This window comes from Lucilia sericata, unplaced genomic scaffold, assembly GCF_015586225.1.
Source record: "Lucilia sericata isolate MDLA Ls3-8-SP2 unplaced genomic scaffold, ASM1558622v1 Contig000313F_arrow, whole genome shotgun sequence".
Taxonomy (NCBI): domain Eukaryota; kingdom Metazoa; phylum Arthropoda; class Insecta; order Diptera; family Calliphoridae; genus Lucilia; species Lucilia sericata.
Genome location: NW_023994337.1, coordinates 227,531 through 252,924, shown reverse-complemented (window position 1 = coordinate 252,924; position 25,394 = coordinate 227,531). Strand labels below are relative to the sequence as shown.

At 26.9% G+C, this 25,394-nt stretch overlaps 1 protein-coding gene across 1 annotated transcript in view; it reads left to right on the top strand.

Annotated features, from left to right (window-relative positions):
• Positions 1–7,906: 7,906 nt before the first annotated feature.
• Positions 7,907–25,394, top strand: part of LOC119603589 (hybrid signal transduction histidine kinase A) — a 60,713-nt gene continuing 43,225 nt past the window's right edge. Inside the window, exon 1 of the mRNA XM_037955647.1 lies at positions 7,907–8,008. The gene's annotated coding sequence lies outside the window, so the exon portion shown is untranslated. The remainder of the gene's footprint in view (positions 8,009–25,394) is intronic.

Genomic DNA, 25,394 nt, shown 5'->3' with positions numbered 1-25,394 from the left:
CACAACTTTCGCTGACAAATTTTGAAAAATGAAATTCGGCTAAATGTTTGATCTGTAATAAAAAAAAAATAAACCAAATTGACAATATTTGATTGAACGATTACTTTGTATTGGTTGTCATTTTGCTAAATTGTTTTAATTTGAAATATTAATTTTTATATTTTTTTTTGGTTTTAATTTAAAGTTAACATTAAAATTATTAATAACTACTGTATATTGTTTTCATATTATTGTTGTTGTTGTTTATTATTAGTAATATTGAAGTATTTAATACTATTAAATATTATAATTTAAAACACCAAACAATATCATTAGTGTCAATTTCAAATTAATTGCTTTATTTTTGTTTCCACTTTAGTTTTGTTTTAATTTAAGTCTCTGCTGTTTCATATGACCCGTGCTTAGGCCAAAACGGAGTCACTGTGGTATATATGTATACCCCAACAACCTGTGTCAGTGATTTTACATTATAAATATCTGTTTTAAATTGAAATAAGAAAAAAAATACAAAACTGAACACTAATGGAATATATTAACCCCAATTAACTTTAACATCAAACAAATAAAAAAACCAACAACTACTATAAACAAGTTAAATTATAGAGTTGAGAAAAAAAAAACAAAAACAACTAGAAGATGAAAAAAACAACAACACTTCTAATTTGCATTTTAAAAATCTACTACTGTTTTACAAATGTGAAATTTGTTATTTTATTTATTTGGGTTTTTTCTTCTGCAAAAGGGGGGAAAAATTCCAACAAATTTTTTAAACTAATTTAAATGTGATTCATATTCTTTTGTTTAATAATAATTAATATTCATTTTTTTACGTTTTATTTATTTAAGGTGTTTTTAATTTGTATATTTTAAAATTTTCTTGTATAATTTTAAATTTTAGGAGGAGGTTTTCCTGCTACGAAAAAAATATCTAAAACATTTATATTAATTTGAAAATAATTAACCATGTAATTAAGAGGGCAGTTCTCAAGTTTTGCAAAAACAACAAATAATAAACGTAATTTAAATATTATGAAGTAGTTTTAAAGTCATATAAATTGTACAACAACAACAAGCAAAAAGCTCAATAATCTTCCGGCAACACCTCTTTTTATTTTACTTTGTGTTGTCTTTTATTTTGCGAAAAACTATTATTATTAAATCATAATTTTTGCCAATGTTTGCAAATTTTAAAAAATATTTAACTTTAAAATACAATCAATCATTTTTTTGGCTTTTTTTGCGATTTTTTTTTTTGCTACACCAGCTTAATTAGTTTAACTTAAGCCAAGATGTTAAGTTAGTTATTAATCATTAATTAGAAGCCTGTTTTGTTTTTTACTTATTTGCTATTAAAACAAAAATTAAATCAATATCTAATACAATTTGTTTATTTAAGTGCTAAAATTTTGAAAATTTGTTTTAATTTATATTCATTTATAAACCAAGCAGTATAGATTAATTAAATTTAAATGCAACATTTTTAATATAAACAAATTTTTTATGCTATTAAATTAAGAAAAACAATTAAAATATGTAAATTATCTTCCTACACTATATAATGTACCAATGTATGTTAATTGAATATTTATATTTTTCGTTATATTGATTTTGATTTCTCGTCCAAGATACATAAATTATTTAAAAGAAAAATGTTATACCTTTTAATATTTGGTAATAAAAATCTTAACTTTAATGGTGAATAATTTGGAATCACTTCGGTTCATGTGTCTATCATCTCGATCTAATTCAAAATTAAATTCATATAAAATTCAGTCTAACTTAGAAAATGTTTAGATATTTAGTTAGATAACTAGCTAGGAAAGTTTTAGAAATACTAGAAAAATTCCAGCAAATTGGAGTTAAAATAACTGGTTTAAAACATTTTTTGATGAACTGAATATGGTATTAGTAGTATATATAGTAGTCTGCTATAGTCTATAGTCTAGTCTAGTCTATAGTCTAGTCTATAGTATAGACTATAGTCTAGTCTATAGTCTAGTCTATAGTCTAGTTTATAGTCTAGTCTATAGTCTAGTCTATAGTCTAGTCTATAGTCTAGTCTATAGTCTAGTCTATAGTCTAGTCTAGTCTAGTCTAGTCTAGTCTAGTCTATAGTCTAGTCTATAGTCTAGTCTATAGTCTAGTCTATAGTCTAGTCTATAGTCTAGTCTATAGTCTAGTTTATAGTCTATAGTCTAGTCTATAGTCTAGTCTATAGTCTAGTCTATAGTCTAGTCTATAGTCTAGTCTATAGTCTAGTCTATAGTCTAGTCTATAGTCTAGTCTATAGTCTAGTCTATAGTCTAGTCTATAGTCTAGTCTATAGTCTAGTCTATAGTCTAGTCTATAGTCTAGTCTATAGTCTAGTCTATAGTCTAGTCTATAGACTAGACTATAGTCTAGTCTATAGTCTAGTCTATAGTCTAGTCTATAGTCTAGTCTATAGTCTAGTCTATAGTCTAGTCTATAGTCTAGTCTATAGTCTAGTCTATAGTCTAGTCTATAGTCTAGTCTATAGTCTAGTCTATAGTCTAGTCTATAGTCTAGTCTATAGTCTAGTCTATAGTCTAGTCTATAGTCTAGTCTATAGTCTAGTCTATAGTCCTAGTCTATAGTCTAGTCTATAGTCTAGTCTATAGTCTAGTCTATAGTCTAGTCTATAGTCTAGTCTATAGTCTAGGTCTAATATCTAGTCTATAGTCTAGTCTATAGTCTAGGTCTATAGTCTAGTTCTATAGTCTAGTCTATAGTCTAGTCTATAGTCTAGTCCTATAGTCTAGTCTATAGTCTAGTCTATAGTCTAGTCTATAGTCTAGTCTATAGTCTAGTCTATAGTCTAGTCTATAGTCTAGTCTATAGTCTAGTCTATAGTTTAGTCTATGGTCTAGTAGTCCATAGTCTAGTCTATAGTTTAATCTATGGTCTAGTCCTAGTCTAGTCTATAGTTTAATTTATATTCTAGTTTTATCGTACTGTTACGATCATATTGCAACACGCATCGTGACTGTGATCGATTTTTACTTCTTCCATTCGGAACATTCCCTTATGACTTATAGCCGCGTGAGGGAAGGATCTTGTCTACTTATTAGTTCTATCGGTGATGTTGGCATGAATATATATAAAGGGTTTTAGAAAAACATTATCTGTAAACAAAATTGAGATTTGCAAATTTGTTTACCAACAATAAACAAATTTGAATTATTCAGTATATTCCAAAATATTTTTTAGTGGGATTTATAAACATTATATAACCCCAGATTTTATTTTTAAAGCGTTAAAATAGAAGCTGTTTATAAATTTTAAAATAAAATTTTTTTCTCTCCATTAATTCATCATCTTAGCATAACATAAATTCAACTTAAATAGTGGTATATCTCAAATATAGATAACCATTTTCTAACACACTTCTATACATACACCTGTCTAATTCATAATTTCAAGATTCTCAAGATTTCCTTAAAAAAACATTCATTCATTTATTTGTAAACATTTCTATATAGACTGATCTTATGTAAGTGTGTGTGTGTGCAACTAATACGACAAGACATTTGTAATCTTTATTTTCAAATCCATTAATAGTTATGACAGCTTTTAATAAACAGCTTAACAAAACTGGCGGTTTGTTTTTCCTTAAATTTGAAAAAAATCATAAAAATATTTTAGAATTATCACTAACAGATCATCTATGTAAGAAAAAAGCTAAATGAAACTTTATTTTTTTAATTTTACGAGATTACTACGCATAGATGAATGAAATAAATTACAAACATACATAGTTTTAGACATTCAGTTTAAAAAATACAGTTTTGCAGTTAGTTTTTAAGCAAAAGTCATGTACAATTTTATATTTTAAGCTACTTGAATTATTTTTCAATAATTTTTTTTTTTTCTCTCTTTAATTTTTTTCCAATTTTTATAGTTGCTGTTGCATTTTGTTCATTTGTAACAACTAAATATGTAGAAATGTTGTAGTTGTTTTAATGTCTGTTACACTCTCACACATTTATTGACCTCATTCTGTCTTAATGGCAGTTGAAGAAATACGAAAAAAAAAGTTTAATAAAAACTTTATATACAAACATATGTATGTGTAACTATGTGTATGAGTGTGTGTATTTGAGCATTTTATAGTCATCTTATGTTTTATATGTAAGATGTTTGGAATGTTGGCGGCTTTATTAATGCATGTCAAAAAATTATAAGAAAATAAAACAACCAGCAAAGATGCTTTGTCGGAAAAATTGATGGTGCTCTGTAAAAAGTTGAAGACATTACACTTCAACATCACAGATCTCCCCCCCTATGGAGAGGGAGGTGGTGTTGATGATGTTGGTAATAGTAGAAGTTTGCACAAATTTACTTGTTATAAGTTCAAACAGACTTTTAGCTGATATAAAGAGGACCATAAAATTAAGTCAGTTGTATATTAAGGTCAATTGGGGTAAATTTCTTGTAATTTCTGATATTATAATTTTTTCTTGGGGTTTTTTATGCTGGTATATGTAGCACTAACAAAAAAAAAGAAAACCCATCTGATTAGTCACTTTTGAGACGATTTAAGGATCTCTGTCCTGCAGTCTTTAATTTAGTGTGTCCTCGTTAATCTATGGTCTATTTCCTAGTCTATGGTCTAGTCAATTAACTAATGTATGGACTAGTCAACAGTTTATAGACTAGTCTATAGAGTTAATAGGTTTTGATCAATTCTATAGACTAATCATCAGATAATGGTCTAGTCTATGGACTTATGGACTTATGCTATTAACCAATCAGTGTTTATAGACTTGAGTACTGATCAGATCTTGGATTGATCTATTGACTAGTCTATTGAATAGTTTGTAGAACCTATTGATTAGCCTACGGTATATTGATTAGCCTATCGACCTATGCATTGACTGGCCTTTTGACTAATCCATGAGTAGATTATTGACAGTCAATAATTGTAGGTCTATTCTTTGGACTAATAAATAGATTATGGTCTAGTCTATGGACTGTTCAATAGTTTATGGTGTAGTCTATTGACTTGTCTATAGACTCATCTATGAACTAGTCTATGGACTATGCTATTAACTAATCTGTGGAATAGCATATGAACTAGTGTATTTGCTAGCCTATGTAGTCTTTTGGCTTGTCTATTGACTAGTCAATTTTCCAATGTATGGCTGTGTCTATTGACTAACACATGAACAAGTCTATAGACTGTAATACTGACCAGTTCTTGAATTGATCTATTGAATAGTCTGTGGAATCTATCGATAAGTCTACTGTATATTGATTATACTATCGACTTAAGGATTGACTAGCCTTTTGGCTAGTCCATGCAGTAGTCTATTACTATTACTACTCCATTGAATTGTCTATTGACTAATCAGTGGACTTGTCTGTTATATGGTTTATGAATTAGCCTAAGAATCTAGTGTATTGACCAGTGTGTGTATTGACTGCACTAATGACTAGTCTTATGACTCGTGTATTGACTATTCAATTGACCAATATATGGACTAGTCTATTGACTGCTTATGAATAACTATTGGCTTCGGAATAGCATATGAACTAGTGCATTGGCTAGTCTATGTAGTCTTGGCTTGTCTAGTCTAGTCAATAGTCAATTGTCCAATGTAGGGCTGTGTCTATTGACTAATACATGAACAAGTCTATAGACTGTAATACTAACCAGTTCTTGAATTGATCTATTGAACAGTCTATGGAATCTATCGATAAGTCTATGGTATATTGATTAGTCTATCGGCTTAAGGATTGACTAGCCTTTTGGCTAGTTTATGGAGTAGTCTATTAACCAGTCCATTACTACTCCATTGATTTGTCTATTGACTAGTCAGTGGTCTAGTGTATTGACTAGTATGTGTACTAGTGTATTGACTGCACTAATGACTAGTCTTATGACTCGTGTATTGACTATTCAATTGACCAATATATGGACTAGTCTATTGACTGCTCATCGAACTAGCCTATTGAATAGTCTGTGTACTAACTATTGACTAGTCCATGGAATAGTCTACTATGGACTAGTCTATTGACTAGTTTATGGACTAATCTATGAAGTATTCTATTCTTATCTACGGACTATTATAATATAATGTACTAAACTATTGACTAGTCCATGAAATAGTCTACTGAGTAGTCTGTGGCAGAGATACAAGCCGAGACGGCTCAAATCGGCGGCGGCTGGCCGCCGGTAATATTTTGCAAGCCGCGCCGCCGCCGAATTCTTTCGGCTCAAAAGCTAAGCCGGCTTAAACGTAGCCGCTGATAAAGATTAGAATCACACATGTATTTCAGAACATAATTTCACCAAATTGAACGGAGTTGCCACTATTTTAAATTCTTATGGCAAATTGAAAAGAGTTGCCACGCAATATTGTGCTAATATTAAAATAGTGAAAACTACTATAAATGTCCATTTTCTGCAGAAAAAAACTTATATAGAGACAGGTTTCTATGTAACAGACTATTTTACAAAGATTTTTCAATATAATAAACCTTATAAGGTCAATTTCTAAAGAAAAAGTTAAATTGAGCCGACAATTTAGCAGCCGCCGATATTTTCTGTAATAAGCCGCCGCCGATCATTTCGCATCGGCTTGTATCTCTGGTCTGTGGACTATTATAATGACTAGTCCATGGACTAGTCTATAGCATAGTCTATTGACTTTTCTATGGACTAGTCTATGGAGTATTTTATTGGCTTATCTACGGAATAGTCTATTCTAGTAGTCTAATCTCTTGACTATACACTATTGACTACACTATGTGGACTATTATAATGACTAGTGTAGTGATTGCAATATGGACTATTATATTAAGTAGTCCATGGACTAGTATTCTTTTGACTTATCTACTGAGTAGTCTATTCTAGTAGTCTAATCTATTAACTAATATGTACTATATACTGCTATATTTACTATTACATTAAGTAGTCCATGGACTAGTCTATTGCATAGTCTATAGCCTATTGACTAGTTTATGGACTAGTCTAAGGAGTATTCTTTTGACTTATCTACTGAGTAGTCTATTCTAGTAGTCTAATATATTAACTAATATATACACTATTGACTATGGATTAGTCTATTGAATATTCTGTAGACTAGTCTCTTGTCTATAGATTATCTACTAGCTAGTCTACGGAATACTATACTGAATAGTCTATTCATTAATCTATGAAATAGTCTATCGACCTATTGGGTAGTATATTAATCAGTCCGTGGACTTTATGGACTAATCTGTTTACTAGTCTAAGGATTAGTCTAGCTATTGAATAGTCTGTCTGTCCTTTGACTTGTTTATGGACTACTCGATTGACTATTCTATGGGCAACTCTATTAAGTAGTCAATTGGCTAGTTTGTGGACTAGTGAATTGACTAATAAATGACTAGTCTATGGAGTTATTTATAGATTAGTCTATTGCTGCATATATAAATTAATTTCCTCTTTAACAGTTAAAAACACATCTAAAACACCGATATTTTTAACCCAAATAATAAACTATAATTTTCAGCATAATTGTATTCAGCAGCATTCAGATTTGACCTCAAATAACCTTGAGCTTTAAACTCTTCTCATAATTTAATAACTTAATTTATGTTTAATACATTCCACCACCTTAAAAAACACCCAACTCAAAGATTATCTCTTTTTTCGAGCATCTTTCAACAATAAATTAGTTGAAATAATAATTTAAGAAGACATAAATTTAACACGAGCTTGATTTGAACCTTGATAAGGGGCGATAAGATTTAAAACTGCCGCATTATGTATTATTTATTAAGTTATAAGAATATTCGAAAAAAAAAAGAAAAATTAAAATATTTATAGAAAATTTATATTTTTTTATTAATTAAAACATTTATTTGTGTCCATTGCAGCAGCAGCAGCAACAACAACAACACGCTCATTAATTATGCTGCCGTACAAGCAACTAAAATTAATTTGGACAAATTTATACTGAAATTAGAAAACGCCTCTTAATATTAAAACACCTTAAAACAAGTAAGTAAAATTGTCTTTAAAAATGTTCTTAATTGTCAAAACTTATGTCATCTTGTTATTTCCTACTGATTTTAATTGTATTTAGTTCTTCTCTAGAGTCGATATGTTAGCTGTAGATGGCTCGTAAAAATGTTAATCTAATTTCTTTAACTAAATCAATAAAACAAAATTAGCGTATTTAGCGGTTGTTTTTTTTTTTTTGTTTTAAATACATATATATTTGTATGTTTGTGTTTATGTATATACTTAGTATTATTAATGATTTAGCTTTCTTCGTTTTTATTTTAATGATTATAATTTGTTATCTATCTTCTCTATCTTGAGACATAAACATTCGATCATAATAGAACTTGTTTCCAACATAAGTTTGACGTAAATGTTTGCTAAGTGTTTTCGATTCGATTTATATAGTTTTTTTTTTATTTTTTCTTGAGATCTTTTTTTTTTTAATTAATCGTTGTTATATTAGCCATAGTTGTGTGAATTTAATAAATGATTTCACTTATATATTCTGCGCAAAAAATATGTTAATTTAAAAGCAATTTTAATATTTCATAATTAATCAAATATGGTTATAACACTTTTGGATTTTCAACGAATATAAGATGATTTCAAAAAAAAAAAAAGAAATATGCTGAGAATTTTCTTAATTGGAATATTTTGTTGAAAAATATGTTTTCAGTAAATTGCTATTTATGAAAATTAATTACAAAACTGTATTGAAATTAAGCTCTTGAGTGAAAACATCTTTTGATATTACCGAAATAGTAGAAAAGAAAAGGTTTTATAGAAACCGCTTAATATTATAATAACACAAATGAGAGTAATTACAGCTCTACTTAATAATCTGCCCCCTTTCACTGATAAATAAACTAGAGGCACTATTATTGAAATGAACGGGCATAACGGGATCTGCTCTTGATATCTCCAACACCGTTCCAGTAGCAACCCTGTTAGGTTTTATCAAGAGTAGTATCAGCTACTTCATATCGAACCTTGGAGAGATATCTGGATCTAAGCTTAATAATATCCTAAGGTTTCTCACTGCTAAAGGCTGGATCTAAAACTGTAATGTACTATATCTGACGAGTGGAGTGGTCCAGTCAAAACGGAGTCTCTTGACCAACCAACCAAATAAACTAGAGAATACTTTGTTCCTTGGACAATTCTCAGTCCCAAATGATCAAAATTTGTGAAACCTAGTCGACTTATTTATAAAGGATTTCAAACAGAAATTTTAAATAAAAGTTTGCTGCTTAAGTCTTTTGTTTTGTTCCTGAGGGATGTTTTATTCGTGCCAAAAAGTATGTTAAGACAAAGGAAGACTTCAGATTTTCACAGTTCTCTCCACAGGCTCGACATTCGTTTGAATCAGTTCATCATATGTTCTATAAAAAAGCACGTAATCCCTTTTTGCCCACTTATATTACAAACTAAGACCGGACTTGCTCCTTCTAATAGGGATTATATTACCCTTCTCATAACATCTTTGTGGTTTTACCCACAACAAATATTGAAACTTAAACTCTTTCAATATTTGTTTGTTTTGAAAGCATTATGTTGTAAAAGTTTGCTGCTTAAGTCTTTTGTTTTGAAGCACAATTTTCATTATTTTGTTTTTTTTTATACATTTTAATATACAAAGCTGTTGCCTCCGGTAGGTTAGTGGTTAGTGTTCTAGTCTGGTAGACCGGAGGTGGTGTGTTCGATTTCCACCTGAGACACTGGTTAAGGAGCGCACAATAGGCCCGATAGAGGCCTAGGTTTAATTCTTTGGATTTGATGTATACATATATGTACATCCTCCTTTCAAACTAACCAACTAACTAACTAATACTTATACAAAGCTGATTAAATATCAAATTTTAAGGAACCGAGGCAATAATATATTGATTGGTGAAAAAAAAAATATTGACTATCATGACTGACATATCATAGTTTTTGTTTTGTCCTGAGGGATGTTTTATTCGTGCCAAAAAGTATGTTAAGACAAAGGAAGACTTCAGATTTTCACAGTTCTCTCCACAGGCTCGACATTCGTTTGAATCAGTTCATCATATGTTCTATAAAAAAGCACGTAATCCCTTTTTGCCCACTTATATTACAAACTAAGACCGGACTTGCTCCTTCTAATAGGGATTATATTACCCTTCTCATAACATCTTTGTGGTTTTACCCACAACAAATATTGAAACTCAAACTCTTTCAATATTTATTTGTTTTGAAAGCAATTATGTTGTAAAAGTTTGCTGCTTAAATCTTTTGTTTTGAAGCACAATTTTCATTATTTTGTTTTTTTTTATACATTTTAATATACAAAGCTGTGGCCTCCGGTAGGTTAGTGGTTAGTGTTCTAGTCTGGTAGACCGGAGGTGGTGTGTTCGATTTCCACCTGAGACACTGGTTAAGGAGCGCACAATAGGCCCGATAGAGGCCTAGGTTTAATTCTTTGGATTTGATGTATACATATATGTACATCCTCCTTTCAAACTAACCAACTAACTAACTATTACTTATACAAAGCTGATTAAATATCAAATTTTAAGGAACCGAGGCAATAATATATTGATTGGTGAAAAAAAAAAATATTGACTATCATGACCGACATATCATAGTTTTTGTACATCTGTACATTGTGTGTTTTTTAAACTTATTTTAATAAATTATTTAAAACATAACAATATTAATTTATAAAATTCTTTAAATTACAGTTAACTAAAGCTTTCTTTTGTTTTGAAAACAAATATTAAATAAAAGTTTGCTGCTTAAGTCTTTTGTTTTGAAGCACACTATTCATTGTTTACATTTCCTTATTTCGAAAACAAATTGAAATGTCACCATAGGGATTTAAAAATTTCATTCATTTTCAAACCAATTCTTATTCATTTGTATGTGTGGGCAAAAAAAAAATTATTAAAAAAAAAAACAAATAAAATAATATCATATTTTTTTCTATAGAAATTAGTTTAGACAAATAACTAGACAAAACCAGCCCAGCTATTTATAGTTTTTAATATGACAATCTGTATGGTTTTTATTTAATTTCAGCTTGCTGTTTATAAGACAGTAAGTATGCTGCTTAAGTCTTTTGTTTTTTTTCTCTATACAAAATACCTAAAGTGGTATTGTTTTGTTAGTTATCAATGAGCAAAAATAAAAACAAATTGTTTTATAAATGTTTTTAGGATAAGAAAACTTATTAAGATAATAATAAACAAAACAAAAGTTAGAAATCATTTTAAATAAAAACAAAAGAAAACAAAGTTAAATATTTTAATACTAAAATATAAAAATTTTTCATACTTCCATGAATTTTCTAAATACCTTTTAAATTTCCATACTGCTACTCTATATCTTCTCCAAACCTCAAACACTGCTATGATTATTAGTTTTCCGCTAAATGTTTGTTTATTTACCAAATCCCCCACATTATTTGTATAAATTACTATAACTAAGTTTATTTTTTTTTTTTTTATTCATATAAGAAGACATCTTTATGGTTACAACTATCGAATAAACTAAACAAATTTATATAAAAATTATATTTAATGAACATTAAATAAATTTGTATGCCTAAAAAACTAACAAAAATAAAACCTCAAATTTACGCCAAACATGTAATTTGATGCACCCACTACCAACGTCTGCCAAATATCAAACAAAAAAATAAAATATTTAAATAAATATACCTTACTATAGAGGTTAGATAAAGTTATAAAAATTCTTGTTTTTATACATATGCTTAAAAAAAGAAATGAACAATTTTCTAGCCTGTGGATGGAAACATTTAGCTAATTTGATCACGAAAAGTATATAAAAATTTGTTGCCAAAAAAAAAACCCAAAAACAGAACTGACCAATAAATAGATAAAGAAATATTTGTACATATGGAAATGAGCAAAAGAATGTATATGATTGGTTTAGGTAGATCACATGATAGATTAGTGTAAACTGTTATTGAGATGACGTGTTTGAGGGTGTGGATTGTCTTAAAGTTGTTAAACTCTTGGAAGTTTTTTTTAGGGAATTGTGTCAAATATTTTGGTTTAATGTTGCCAGGACAACATTTTGTGTATTATTGAAGTTTTAGTGTTGCTAAGAAGGAAAGCTCTTTACTTATCTATGTTTTTAGTACTTAGTACATCAGTCTTCAAGCTAATCCATATAAATATTTCTCCAATACACTATAGTATAAGCTAGTCCATTAAAAACCTATAGAGAAGTAAATTAATTAGTTCATATATTATTCAATAGAATAATTTATAGACTATAGTCCATAGAGAAGTTATTCACATAGGTCAAAACTAGTTCATAAACTGGTCAAACTATTAGTCAATAGGCTATTGCATAGACTACATTATAGACTAGTCGACATACTAGCCAACAAGAAAAAGTTAACAAACTATTCTATAAACCAGTCAACAAGCTGGCTAATAGACTATTTCGCAGTCCAGTACATAGACTAGTCTTTAAACTACATAACAGTTCTATTTCAGTTTTAGTTTGGTTTTAGTTCTAGTTCAGTTCTAGTTCAGTTCTAGTTCAGTTCTAGTTCAGTTCTAGTTCAGTTCTAGTTCAGTTCTAGTTCAGTTCTAGTTCAGTTCTAGTTCAGTTCTAGTTCAGTTCTAGTTCAGTTCTAGTTCAGTTCTAGTTTCAGTTCTAGTTCATTCTAGTTCAGTTCTAGTTCAGTTCTAGTTCAGTTCTAGTTCAGTTCTAGTTCTAGTTCAGTTCTAGTAAGTCTAGTTCAGTTCTAGTTCAGTTCTAGTTCAGTTCTAGTCTTCTAGTTCTAGTTCAGTTCTAGTTCAGTTCTAGTCAGTTCTAGTTCAGTTCTAGTTCAGTTCTAGTTCAGTTCTAGTTCAGTTCTAGTTCAGTTCTAGTTCAGTTCTAGTTCAGTTCTAGTTCAGTTCTAGTTCAGTTCTAGTTCAGTTCTAGTTCAGTTCTAGTTCAGTTCTAGTTCAGTCTAGTTCAGTTCTAGTTCAGTTCTAGTTCAGTTCTAGTTCAGTTCTAGTTCAGTTCTAGTTCAGTTCTAGTTCAGTTCTAGTTCAGTTCTAGTTCAGTTCTAGTTCAGTTCTAGTTCAGTTCTAGTTCAGTTCTAGTTCAATTTCTAGTTCAGTTCTAGTTCAGTTCTAGTTCAATTCTAGTCAGTTCTAGTTCAGTTCTAGTTCAGTTCTAGTTCAGTTCTAGTTTCAATTCTAGTTCAGTTCTAGTTCAGTTCTAGTTCAGTTCTAGTTCAGTTCTAGTTCAGTTCTAGTTCAGTTCTAGTTCAGTTCTAGTTCATTCTAGTTCAGTTCTAGTTCAGTTCTAGTTCAGTTCTAGTTCAGTTCTAGTTCAGTTCTAGTTCAGTTCTAGTTCAGTTCTAGTTCAGTTCTAGTTCAGTTCTAGTTCAGTTCTAGTTCAGTTCTAGTTCAGTTCTAGTTCAGTTCTAGTTCAGTTCTAGTTCAGTTCTAGTTCAGTTCTAGTTCAGTTCTAGTTCAGTTCTAGTTCAGTTCTAGTTCAGTTCTAGTTCAGTTCTAGTTCAGTTCTAGTTCAGTTCTAGTTCAGTTCTAGTTCAGTTCTAGTTCAGTTCTAGTTCAGTTCTAGTTCAGTTCTAGTTCAGTTCTAGTTCAGTTCTAGTTCAGTTCTAGTTCAGTTCTAGTTCAGTTCTAGTTCAGTTCTAGTTCAGTTCTAGTTCAGTTCTAGTTCAGTTCTAGTTCAGTTCTAGTTCAGTTCTAGTTCAGTTCTAGTTCAGTTCTAGTTCAGTTCTAGTTCAGTTCTAGTTCAGTTCTAGTTCAGTTCTAATTCAGTTCTAGTTCAGTTCTAGTTCAGTTCTAGTTCAGTTCTAGTTCAGTTCTAGTTCAGTTCTAGTTCAGTTCTAGTTCAGTTCTAGTTCAGTTCTAGTTCAGTTCTAGTTCAGTTCTAGTTCAGTTCTAGTTCAGTTCTAGTTCAGTTCTAGTTCAGTTCTAGTTCAGTTCTAGTTCAGTTCTACTTCAGTTCTAGTTCAGTTCTAGTTCAGTTCTAGTTCAGTTCTAGTTCAGTTCTAGTTCAGTTCTAGTTCAGTTCTAGTTCAGTTCTAGTTCAGTTCTAGTTCAGTTCTAGTTCAGTTCTAGTTCAGTTCTAGTTCAGTTCTAGTTCAGTTCTAGTTCAGTTCTAGTTCAGTTCTAGTTCAGTTCTAGTTCAGTTCTAGTTCAGTTCTAGTTCAGTTCTAGTTCAGTTCTAGTTCAGTTCTAGTTCAGTTCTAGTTCAGTTCTAGTTCAGTTCTAGTTCAGTTCTAGTTCAGTTCTAGTTCAGTTCTAGTTCAGTTCTAGTTCAGTTCTAGTTCAGTTCTAGTTCAGTTCTAGTTCAGTTCTATTCAGTTCTAGTTCAGTTCTAGTTCAGTTCTAGTTCAGTTCTAGTTCAGTTCTAGTTCAGTTCTAGTTCAGTTCTAGTTCAGTTCTAGTTCAGTTCTAGTTCAGTTCTAGTTCAGTTCTAGTTCAGTTCTAGTTCAGTTCTAGTTCAGTTCTAGTTCAGTTCTAGTTCAGTTCTAGTTCAGTTCTAGTTCAGTTCTAGTTCATTCTAGTTCAGTTCTAGTCAGTTCTAGTTCAGTTCTAGTTCAGTTCTAGGTCAGTTCTAGTTCAGTTCTAGTTCAGTTCTAGTTCAGTTCTAGTTCAGTTCTAGTTCAGTTCTAGTTCAGTTCTAGTTCAGTTCTAGTTCAGTTTAGTTCAGTCTAGTTCAGTCTAGTTCAGTTCTAGTTCTAGTTCAGTTCTAGTTCAGTTCTAGTTCAGTTCTAGTTCAGTTCTAGTTCAGTTCTAGTTCAGTTCTAGTTCAGTTCTAGTTCAGTTCTAGTTCAGTAGTTCAGTTCTAGTTCAGTTCTAGTTCAGTTCTAGTTCAGTTCTAGTTCAGTTCTAGTTCAGTTCTAGTTCAGTTCTAGTTCAGTTCTAGTTCAGTTCTAGTTCAGTTCTAGTTCAGTTCTAGTTCAGTTCTAGTTCAGTTCTAGTTCAGTTCTAGTTCAGTTCTAGTTCAGTTCTAGTTCAGTTTAGTTTTAGTTCAGTTCTGGTTCAGTTCTAGTTTGACTGACTTTTCCATAGACCAGTTCAGAGAGTCTATAGATTAGTGCATAGACTCGCTGAATTGGTCTATGGAAGTTTTAACAAATATTCTTTCATGTTCAGTAATGGAAACAAATTTCAAAATATCTTGATTTTTCGTCACATCCTTCAAAAGTAATTAAATGTAACGAAAGTATCCTTCCATCTGTCAGTTTAACATCAATTGAAGTTCAAAAAGGCTTCAATAACTACCAGCTAAAATTTCGTTTAAATTAAAAAAGGATTAGCATTATTTTTTTAATTTGTTATAATAACTAAATTATATGTATATGTTATTAGCTACCACATGAAATTTTTACAAATTTTTTCAAACATGTCATGATGTTTTTCTTTTACAAAATCTTAACGTAATTGATAATTTGGAAAATATTTGCTATTTTTTGTAGACTTTGTTTTTTGTCTACTTCGTTTTTCAGTATAAGATTTTGTTTATTTTGACATGATCATATATGGTGGGTTTGCTGTTGATTATTTGAATACTACATCATTTTCCAGACAAGTGTTCAGCAGGCTAGTAGTAGGGGAGTAACTAGAATTAAGAACTGTTAACACCTATTTAATAATAGAGAGTTGATGAAGATATTCAAAGGTCTGTAAAGGATTTTTATCCTTTTAAACTTTTTTTCAATAAATGGAATTGAATCAAACAATCTGTTTGCTTTTATGTTTAATTGTTTTAATTCCCCTTAACTTTACCACCCTATTTCCTATATTCATGCGAATTTTTCCAATGTGGCGTCTAGTGTTTTATTGAATTACGAAAAAAAAAGAAACTAACAAATTATGAAAAATTTAAAATAATTGTGGGTGTTTTCTATTTTGTTTATGTATGTTAAGATGTCAGTAACTGACATGAAGATGCATTTCAATTCAAGTGTCTGTGTGTATAATGATTTGTGTGTGATGGAATGTCATGTCTGTTAGCTCATGCAAACAATTTTCTTTTTTGTCGTGGCAAGTAGAAAAATTATAAATCTTGATTAGTTTAAAACAAATTGCCTTTTTAAAGGAAAGAAAATGTGTTTTTTGGCCAAAAAAGCAGATCTTATTATATGGAGAATCGACAAATTAATTGAACTCTGGTCTACATGTGGTATGAGTGATTTTAAAATTTAAATATTAAGTACTATCTAAATGAAAAATTCTTTTGACATAAATACAGACATATTTCTTATATCAAATTATAATACATAAAAATCAACCTTTACCTTTTAGCTCACATTAAAAATTTAACATAAATGTTAAACTATTTTTCGGTTAAAGCTAACTAGGTTTATTATAATTTTAACCAAATAATAATAAAACTAAACCACAACTATTACAAACCAAAATAAAAAACCCTTAAGGCAATCACGTTATAGACAGTTATGTCAAATTTTAATTTTTTTGATTTAACTTAAACTGGCACTTTGTTAACATACCAACAAGCTAACAGCCAAAAAAAAAAAAAAAACTAAACAAATAAAATACAACACAATATAATTTATATTTTCATTCATTGTGTTAATTTCATTGAAACTATTGTAATAAAAAAAACTAAGCCAAATCATACAAAGCCAAAGAAAAATCACGATTTCTAGAAATTCAGAAACAAATAATGATTTTCTTTAAACAAACAAGAGGCCCTCCAAACACAACAAACAAACCACAAACTTAATAAACAAAAGTTGTGGGTGTTTTGCACTGCGTAGTAGTTTACAAATAAACTACAAACTCACTGATTTACCACCCATGGCGAGTTATATTTTTAAAACACCAACCACCAACAACAAATTACATTAAAATTTGACATGAAAAAAAATTATATGAAATATTAATCTATTCTTGCATTTACAAGCGTAAAACTAGATGCCAAAATTAATGTTTGATTTGATCATAGTAAAATGACTTGTTGAAGTTATTAATGCAAAAAACGAGCCAAAACATAAAATCTTATTAAAGTTTTTTTCTTTGTATAAATACTATAAAATGCAGATCATTTTTGAGGGATGGAGATAATTATGTTCTTGGAACACATTGTCAAGATTGATGGTAAAATGTTTTGGCATAAGTGGCTACTTAAGGTGTATAAATTTAAAGGGACAGAAACAAATTTTCAGTTCATTGAAAAATTTTGCATAAAGAGAAATTTTATCGAAACATTTCTATTAAGTCAAAATTTATGGAAAATTTTTTTTAGAAATTTTTCCATCAAAAAGAAACTGTAAACGAAAATTTTCTTTAAAAAGAAAATTTATCCGAAAATTTTCTATAGATAGAAAATTTATCCGAAAATTTTCTATAAAAAGAAAATTTATCCGAAAATTGTCTATAAAAAGAAAATTTAGCCGAAAAATTTTCTATAAAAAGAAGATAAACGAAAATTTTCTTTAAAAAGAAAATTTATCCGAAAATTTTCTATAGATAGAAAATTTATCCGAAAATTTTCTATAAAAAGAAAATTTATCCGAAAATTGTCTATAAAAAGAAAATTTAGCCGAAAAATTTTCTATAAAAAGAAGATTTATCCGAAAAAAAGAAAATTTATCAGAAAATTTTCTATAAGAAGAAAATTTATAAGAAAATTTTCTATAAAAAGAAAATTTTCTATAAAAAGAAAATTTATCCGAAAATTTTCTATAAAAAAAAATTTATCCAAAAATTCTGTATTAAAAGAAAGTTTGTCGGAAAATTTTCCATTAAAAGAAAATTTATCTGAAAATTTTCCATTAAAAGAAAATTTATTCGAAAATTTTCTATTAAAAGAAAATTTATCCGAAATTTTTTTATAAAAAGAAAATTTATTCCACAACTAAAAAGAAAATGTATCCGAATATTCTTTATAAAAAGAAAATTTATCCGAAAATTTTCTATATAAAGAAAACTTATCCGAAAATTTTCTATAAAAACAAAACTTATCAGAAAATTTCTATAAAATGAAAACTTATCCGAAAAGTTTCTATAAAAAGAAAATTTATCCGAAAATTTTCTATAGACTATAATTTATCCAAAAATTTTCTATAAAAAGAAAATTTTCTAGAAAAAGAAAATGTATCCGAAAATTTTCTATAAAAAGAAAACTTATCCGAAAATTTTCTATAAAAAGAAAACTTATCCGAAAATTTTCTATAAAAAGAAAACTTATCCGAAAATTTCTATAAAAATAAAACTTATCCGAAAAGATTCTATAAAAAGAAAATTTATCTGAAAATTTTCTATAAAAAGAAAATTTATCTGAAAATTTTCTATAAAAAGAAAACTTATCCGAAAATTTTCTATAAAAAGAAAACTTATCCGAAAATTTCTATAAAAATAAAACTTATCCGAAAAGTTTCTATGAAAAGAAAATTTATCTGAAAATTTTCTATAAAAAGAAAATTTATCTGAAAATTTTCTATAAAAAGAAAATTTATCCGAAAATTTTCTATAAAAAGAAAACTTATCCGAAAATTTTCTATGAAAAGAAAATTTATCCGAAAAGTTTCTATAAAAAGAAAATGTATCCGAAAATTTTCTATAAAAAGAAAATTTTCTAGAAAAAGAAAATTTATCCGAAAAGTTTCTATAAAAAGAAAATTTATCCGAAAATTTTCTATTAAAAGAAAATTTAACTGAAAATTTTCCATAAAAAGAAAATTTATCCAAAAATTTTCCATAAAAAGAAAATTTTCGGATAAATTTTTTTATGAATAAAAATTAATCCGAAAATGTTCTACAAGAAAAAGATTTATCCGAAAATTTTCCATAAGGAAAAGATTTATCCGGAAATTTTCTATAAAAGGAAAATGTATCCGAAAATCTTTCTATAAAAAGAAAATTTATCCGAAAATCTATCTATAAGAAGAAAATTTATCCGAAAATCTATCTATATATATGAAATTTAATGTGTGTTTGTATGTTTGTTTGTTTGGACTTTATAGACAGCTAAACGGCTGGACCGATTTTTCTGAAATTTTCACAGTATTTTTTTGTATGTCTATTACTTCAAAATTCTAAATGGACGACGTGCCACGCCCACATTCAAAATATGTATTAAAAATCGCATATCGCATAGAATATTATTGGATAAAATGGGCGGAATGGCTATAGTGGGCGTGGCATCTTCCATATGAAGAAAATACTAAATCTGTATATCGAGAAAATATAACAGATAGAGTCCTCAAATTTTGTCGGAACCACTTTAGTGTCAATATGATTATTTAAGGAAAAAAGGGGCGTACTAGCAGTAGGGGCGTGGCACCCCCCATATGAATTAAATAAAAAAATTCGCTTATCTGGGAAACTATTAGAGTTAGAAGCTTAAAATTTTGAACGAAGAACTTTAGCATCCATCTAAATATTTTGTGTAATAAATTGGCGGACTACCAAGGAGGGGGGGCGTTGTGTTTTGCGGTGCGTTGCTCCTCCCATATGAATTTTTGGAAAAATTACTAGATATGGAAAATTTATCAGAAAAAAGTCATCGATTTTAAAGGAAAATTAATTAAAAATTTAAATTATTTAAAATGTTTCTAAACAGAAAATGTATCGAGAATGCTTTGACATTTTCTTGTCTGACTCCTTAGAATATATCATGATTTATTTTGTGAAACTGTATGTGCAGTAAACGTAAGCTACCGTTTTGCTATAATGCCTGTATAAAATATCTCAAAAATAGCCTTAAAACCTAAAAAGCAACTAAAATAACCACAAAAATTAACTTGTTAAAATGCCAATAACTGTCACTGGTCTTAGATTATTTTTTCAGATTTTAGCTATATACTTAGCATATAGACATAAGTTTACTATAAATCTAGAAAAAGCAATTGAGTATGAAGAGAAAAAAATTGCGTGAAAAATTTTGTCGTAAAAAGAAAATTTCCTTTCCATATACTAAACAAAAGCTAATAAATTAACAACAATGATAGAAAAAGAAAGAAATTTCCAAAAAAAAAAAAATAAAATAGATTTTTTATTTTGTTTTCAAGTAAATTTTCCATGAGGTTGTTTATTGCCACATTAAAGAAAATTCGTTTATGAGACTGTATTTTACAACTTAATTATACATGAGAAAGGAAGTTTAAGAGTTTTTTTTATAGTTTAAGTGAAAAAAAGAAAACAATTAAGCATTGAAATGCTGAAAAGCCAAAAGGAATTGGGGAATGACTTAAATTAATTGTTAGTTTCGAAATATCGAATGAAACCAAATATAAGAATTTTTATTAGGTTGGATATCCATACTATTACTTTTGCAATATTTTGAATTTTTCTATTTGACTTTGTTGTTACTGTTATTTTCTTTATAACTCAAGTTTCTTTATTATCTATGCATAAATTTTCGTTTTTTTTCCTCTCTCCCTCTTTTAACAAATTGCATTACAATAATAATGTCACATTTTACCTCATACCAATTAATTTAACATTAATTAAAATATTACATATATGATGGAGTTGATGTTAGAGGTGCTAGTGATGAAAAGAAACAGACAAATGTAATATATTAAATAAAAATAATATTAACCCATTAAGAAGTGGTTGAAAGTGTGGAAATTAAAACAATATTCGAAAAATTCTGTATTTGGAAAGCATTTAAAAAATCTATTTTTCATCGATAGACTACATTCTTATAGATTTTTCGCATAAATATTCTTTTTATAGAAAATTTTCCGATAAATTTTCTTTCTATAGAAAATTTCGGAAAAATTTTCTTTTTAAAGAAAATTTTCGGATGAATTTTCTTTTTAAAGAAAATTTTCGGATGAATTTTCTTTTTCAAGAAAATTTTCGGATGAATTTTTTTTAAAGAAATTTTCGGATAAATTTTCTTTTTAAAGAAAATTTTCGGATAAATTTTCTTTTTAAAGAAAATTTTCGGATAAATTTTCCTTTTAAAGAAATTTTTCGGATAATTTTTCCTTTTATAGAAAATTTTCGGATAAATTTTCTTTTTTAGAAAATTTTCGGATAAATTTTCTTTTTATAGAAAATTTTCGGATAAATTTTCTTTTTATAGAAAATTTTCGGATAAATTTTCTTTTTATAGAAAATTTTCGGATAAATTTTCTTTTTATTAAAAATTTTTGGATTAATTTTATTTTTATTAAAAATTTTCGGATTAATTTTATTTTGTTTAAAAATTTTCGGATAAATTTTACTTTTATTAAAAATTTTCGGATAAATTTTCTTTTTCTAGAAAATTTTTGGATAAATTTTCTTTTTATAGAAAATTTTCGGATAAATTTTATTTTTAAAGAAAATTTTCGGACAAATTTTATTTTTATAGAAAATTTTCGGATAAATTTTATTTTTATAGAAAATTTTCGGATAAATTTTATTTTTATAGAAAATTTTCGGATAAATTTTATTTTTATAGAAAATTTTCGGATAAATTTTATTTTTATAGAAAATTTTCGGATAAATTTTATTTTTATAGAAAATTTTCGGATAAATTTTATTTTTATTAAAAATTTTCGGATAAATTTTATTTTTATTAAAAATTTTCGGATAAATTTTATTTTTATTAAAAATTTTCGGATAAATTTTATTTTTATTAAACATTTTCGGATAAATTTTCTTTTTCTAGAAAATTTTTAGATAAATTTTGTTTTTATAGAAAATTTTTAAATAAATTTTGTTATTATTGAAAATTTTTAGATAAATTTTGTTATTATAGAAAATTTTTAGATAAATTTTGTTATTATAGAAAATTATCAGATTAAACTTTGTTTTTATAGAAAATTTTTGGATTAAACTTTGTTTCTCACAAATTTTCTTTTTGTAGAAAATATTAAGATAAATTTCCTTGTTATAAGAAATTTTCTGACAAATTTCCTTTTTATAGAAAATATTCGGATAAATTGTTTTTTCAAGAGAATTTTCGGATTAATTTTCTTTTTATAGAAAATTTTCGGATAAATTTTCTTATGATAGAAAATTTTCAGATAAATTTTCTTTTTATAAAAAATTTTCGGATAAATTTTATTTTTATAGAAAATTTGGGATAAATTTCCTTTTTATAGGAAATTTTCGGATAAATTTTCTTTTTATAGAAAATTTTCGGATAAATTTTCTTTTTATAGAAAATTTTCGGATAAATTTTCTTTTTATAGAAAATTTTAGAATAAATTTTATTTTTAGAGAAATTTTTCGTATAAAGTTTCATTTTACAGAAATTGTTCGGATAAATTTTCTTTTTATAGAAAATTTTCGTATAAATTTTCGTTTTATAGAAAATTTTCGAATAAATTTTCTTTTTATAGAAAATTTTAGAATAAATTTTATTTTTAGAGAAATTTTTCGTATAAATTTTCATTTTATAGAAAATTTTCGAATAAATTTTCTTTTTATAAAAAATTTTCGGATAAATTTTATTTTTATAGAAAATTATCTGACCAACTTTCTGTTTATAGAAAATTTTAGAATAAATTTTATTTTTAGAGAAATTTTTCGGATAAATTTTCTTTTAATAGAAAATTTTCGGATAAATTTTCTTTTTATAGAAAATTTTCAAATAAATTTTCTTTTTATGGAAATTTTTCAAATAAATTTTCTTTTTAAAGAAAATTTTCGAATAAATTTTCTTTTTATAGAAAAGTTTCGGATAAATTTTCTTTTTATAGAAAATTATCTGACCAACTTTCTGTTTATAGAAAATTTTAGAATAAATTTTATTTTTAGAGAAATTTTTCGTATAAAGTTTCATTTTACAGAAATTGTTCGGATAAATTTTCTTTTTATAGAAAATTTTCGTATAAATTTTCGTTTTATAGAAAATTTTCGAATAAATTTTCTTTTTATAGAAAATTTTAGAATAAATTTTATTTTTAGAGAAATTTTTCGTATAAATTTTCATTTTATAGAAAATTTTCGAATAAATTTTCTTTTTATAAAAAATTTTCGGATAAATTTTATTTTTATAGAAAATTATCTGACCAACTTTCTGTTTATAGAAAATTTTAGAATACATTTTATTTTTAGAGAAATTTTTCGTATAAATTTTTCGGATAAATTTTCTTTTTATAGAAAATTTTCGTATAAATTTTCTTTTTATAGAAAATTTTCAAATAAATTTTCTTTTTATAGAAATTTTTCAAATAAATTTTCTTTTTAAAGAAAATTTTCGAATAAATTTTCTTTTTATAGAAAATTTTCGAATAAATTTTCTTTTTATAGAAAATTTTCGCATAAATTTTTTTGCTAAAGAAAAAATTTCTGATAACATTTCTTGTTATAGACAATTTTCGATTTCCAACATTATTAAAGAGTTAATATTTGGAAAACTAAACTAAAAACTTAGTGACATGATATCGGGGGAACAAAATATCGCCATCCATACTCTGGCAGGAGAAACAAAAGCGTTAAAGTAACATTAACTTTAGCTGTTCATTCATTACAAATGCTAATTTTTGTTTTAGGTATTCGTTTTTTTCTGTGTTGCACTCTGTGGCAACTACTTTCAATATAAAGGATGTATTCCCAAGTTTTTTTTTTTTTTTTGTTTTGTTTCTTTCTATAAACTTTTGGTTTTCCTACAATTGTCGTTTGTTGTCGACTTGTTAAGTTTTGTGATATACACCGAGACATAAAGAAGCAAATTGTTTTTTACCATAAAATGAAAAGTGAAACTCACGTTTTTCTATTTCACAGCTATAAAACTATGTGATGATAATGACGATGATGTTGTTGCTGTTGTTGTTGTTGTTCATAATGACGACTAAGACAACAACTTTGTTAACTACCTTAATAATAATCATAATAATGATGATGATGACAGTTAGTAGTAAACATAATCATCATGATGAGGTTGTATGGTGATGAAAAACTTAACAAAAATGTACAAAAAACTTACATTAAATTAGAATAATAATGATACAAATGATAGTGAGAGTAAACAAACAAGAGTTGGCTTGGTCTTCTAGTATGGTGGTTTGTCTGTGAAGTTGTTGTTTTTTTTATGTTTATTGTTTTCATTTTCTTATTATTTTATTTATTTTATAAATAAACCCTACAAAAAAGACATAAATTTCATGTAGATTTCATTTAAGGAAACCCAAATTTGTTGAAAACTAAATAAATATATTCCTTTTGTTGGTAGACAAAGATGACTTTAGAACCCTTTACCGATAGTTAATCTTTAAATAACAGGAATTGCTTAACTTTAAAAACCCAGAAAACTTTTATAACTTTAAGTTTTCAGAAAATTGCATAAATATGCTAAAATATTTGAGTTTATTTAGGTTTTACATTGTTGTTGTTGTTTTTTTTTCTTTTGTAACTAATAAAGTATGTTGCTTAAATCTTTTGTTTTAGCTTGAAACTCATATGAATAACGTTTTTTTTTTTATTTTTTTGTTTAACAAATATAAGGTGTTGGCCTATAGCTTAATATTTTTTGTGTATTTTTTTAACTAAATATTTTTGTCTAATGCAATTTATGCTTAAATGTTGTGAATTTTGTGTTTTCATATAATTTTTCCTTTTGATTTCTTTGTGTGTGTGTAGTTTTTTATTTCTGTTTCGTTTTGTTTATCGCTTTTATAATAATTTGTTTAATGTTTGTTGCTTAAGTCTTTTGTTTTAACTAAATCAATTTTTGTTACATTGTTGTGGCAATATATGGACGTTTATAGTATTATTTTGTAGATACATGAAACAAATTTGTTAACATAGTTTGCAGAAGTTTTCATTTATAGTGAAATAGGGTTTTACTGTTTCTGTTTTAAGAATTTGCTTAAAAACTGTGGCATATTTAATAATTGGCATTTGAACTATATGATTTTAATACTTCATGACTTAAAATTGTGAAATATTATTTAAAAGAATAATGATCAAAATTATTCTCTAAAAACAAAAAATAATCTCTAAAAATATATTTTACTAAATTTTCTCTAAATTTATCAAAATTTTCTATTAAAGAAAATTTAAGAAAATTTTCCATTAAAGGAAAATTTATACGAAAATTTTCCATTAAAGGAAAATTTATACGAAAATTTCCTTTAAAAAGTAAATTTATCCGAAAATTTCCTATAAAAAGTAAATTTATCCGAAAATTTCCTATAAAAAGTAAATTTATCCGAAAATTTCCTATAAAAAGTAAATTTATCCGAAAATTTCCTATAAAAAGTAAATTTATCCGAAAATTTCCTATAAAAAGAAAATTTTACCGAAAATTTTTTATATAAAGAAAATTTTACCGAAAATTTTTTATATAAAGAAAATTTATCCGAAAATTTTCTATAAAAAGAAAATTTATCCGAAAATTTTCTATAAAAAGAAAATTTATGCGAAAATTTTCTATAAAAAGAAAATTTATGCGAAAAGTTTCTATAAAAAGAAAATTTATCCGAAAATTTTCTATAAGAAGA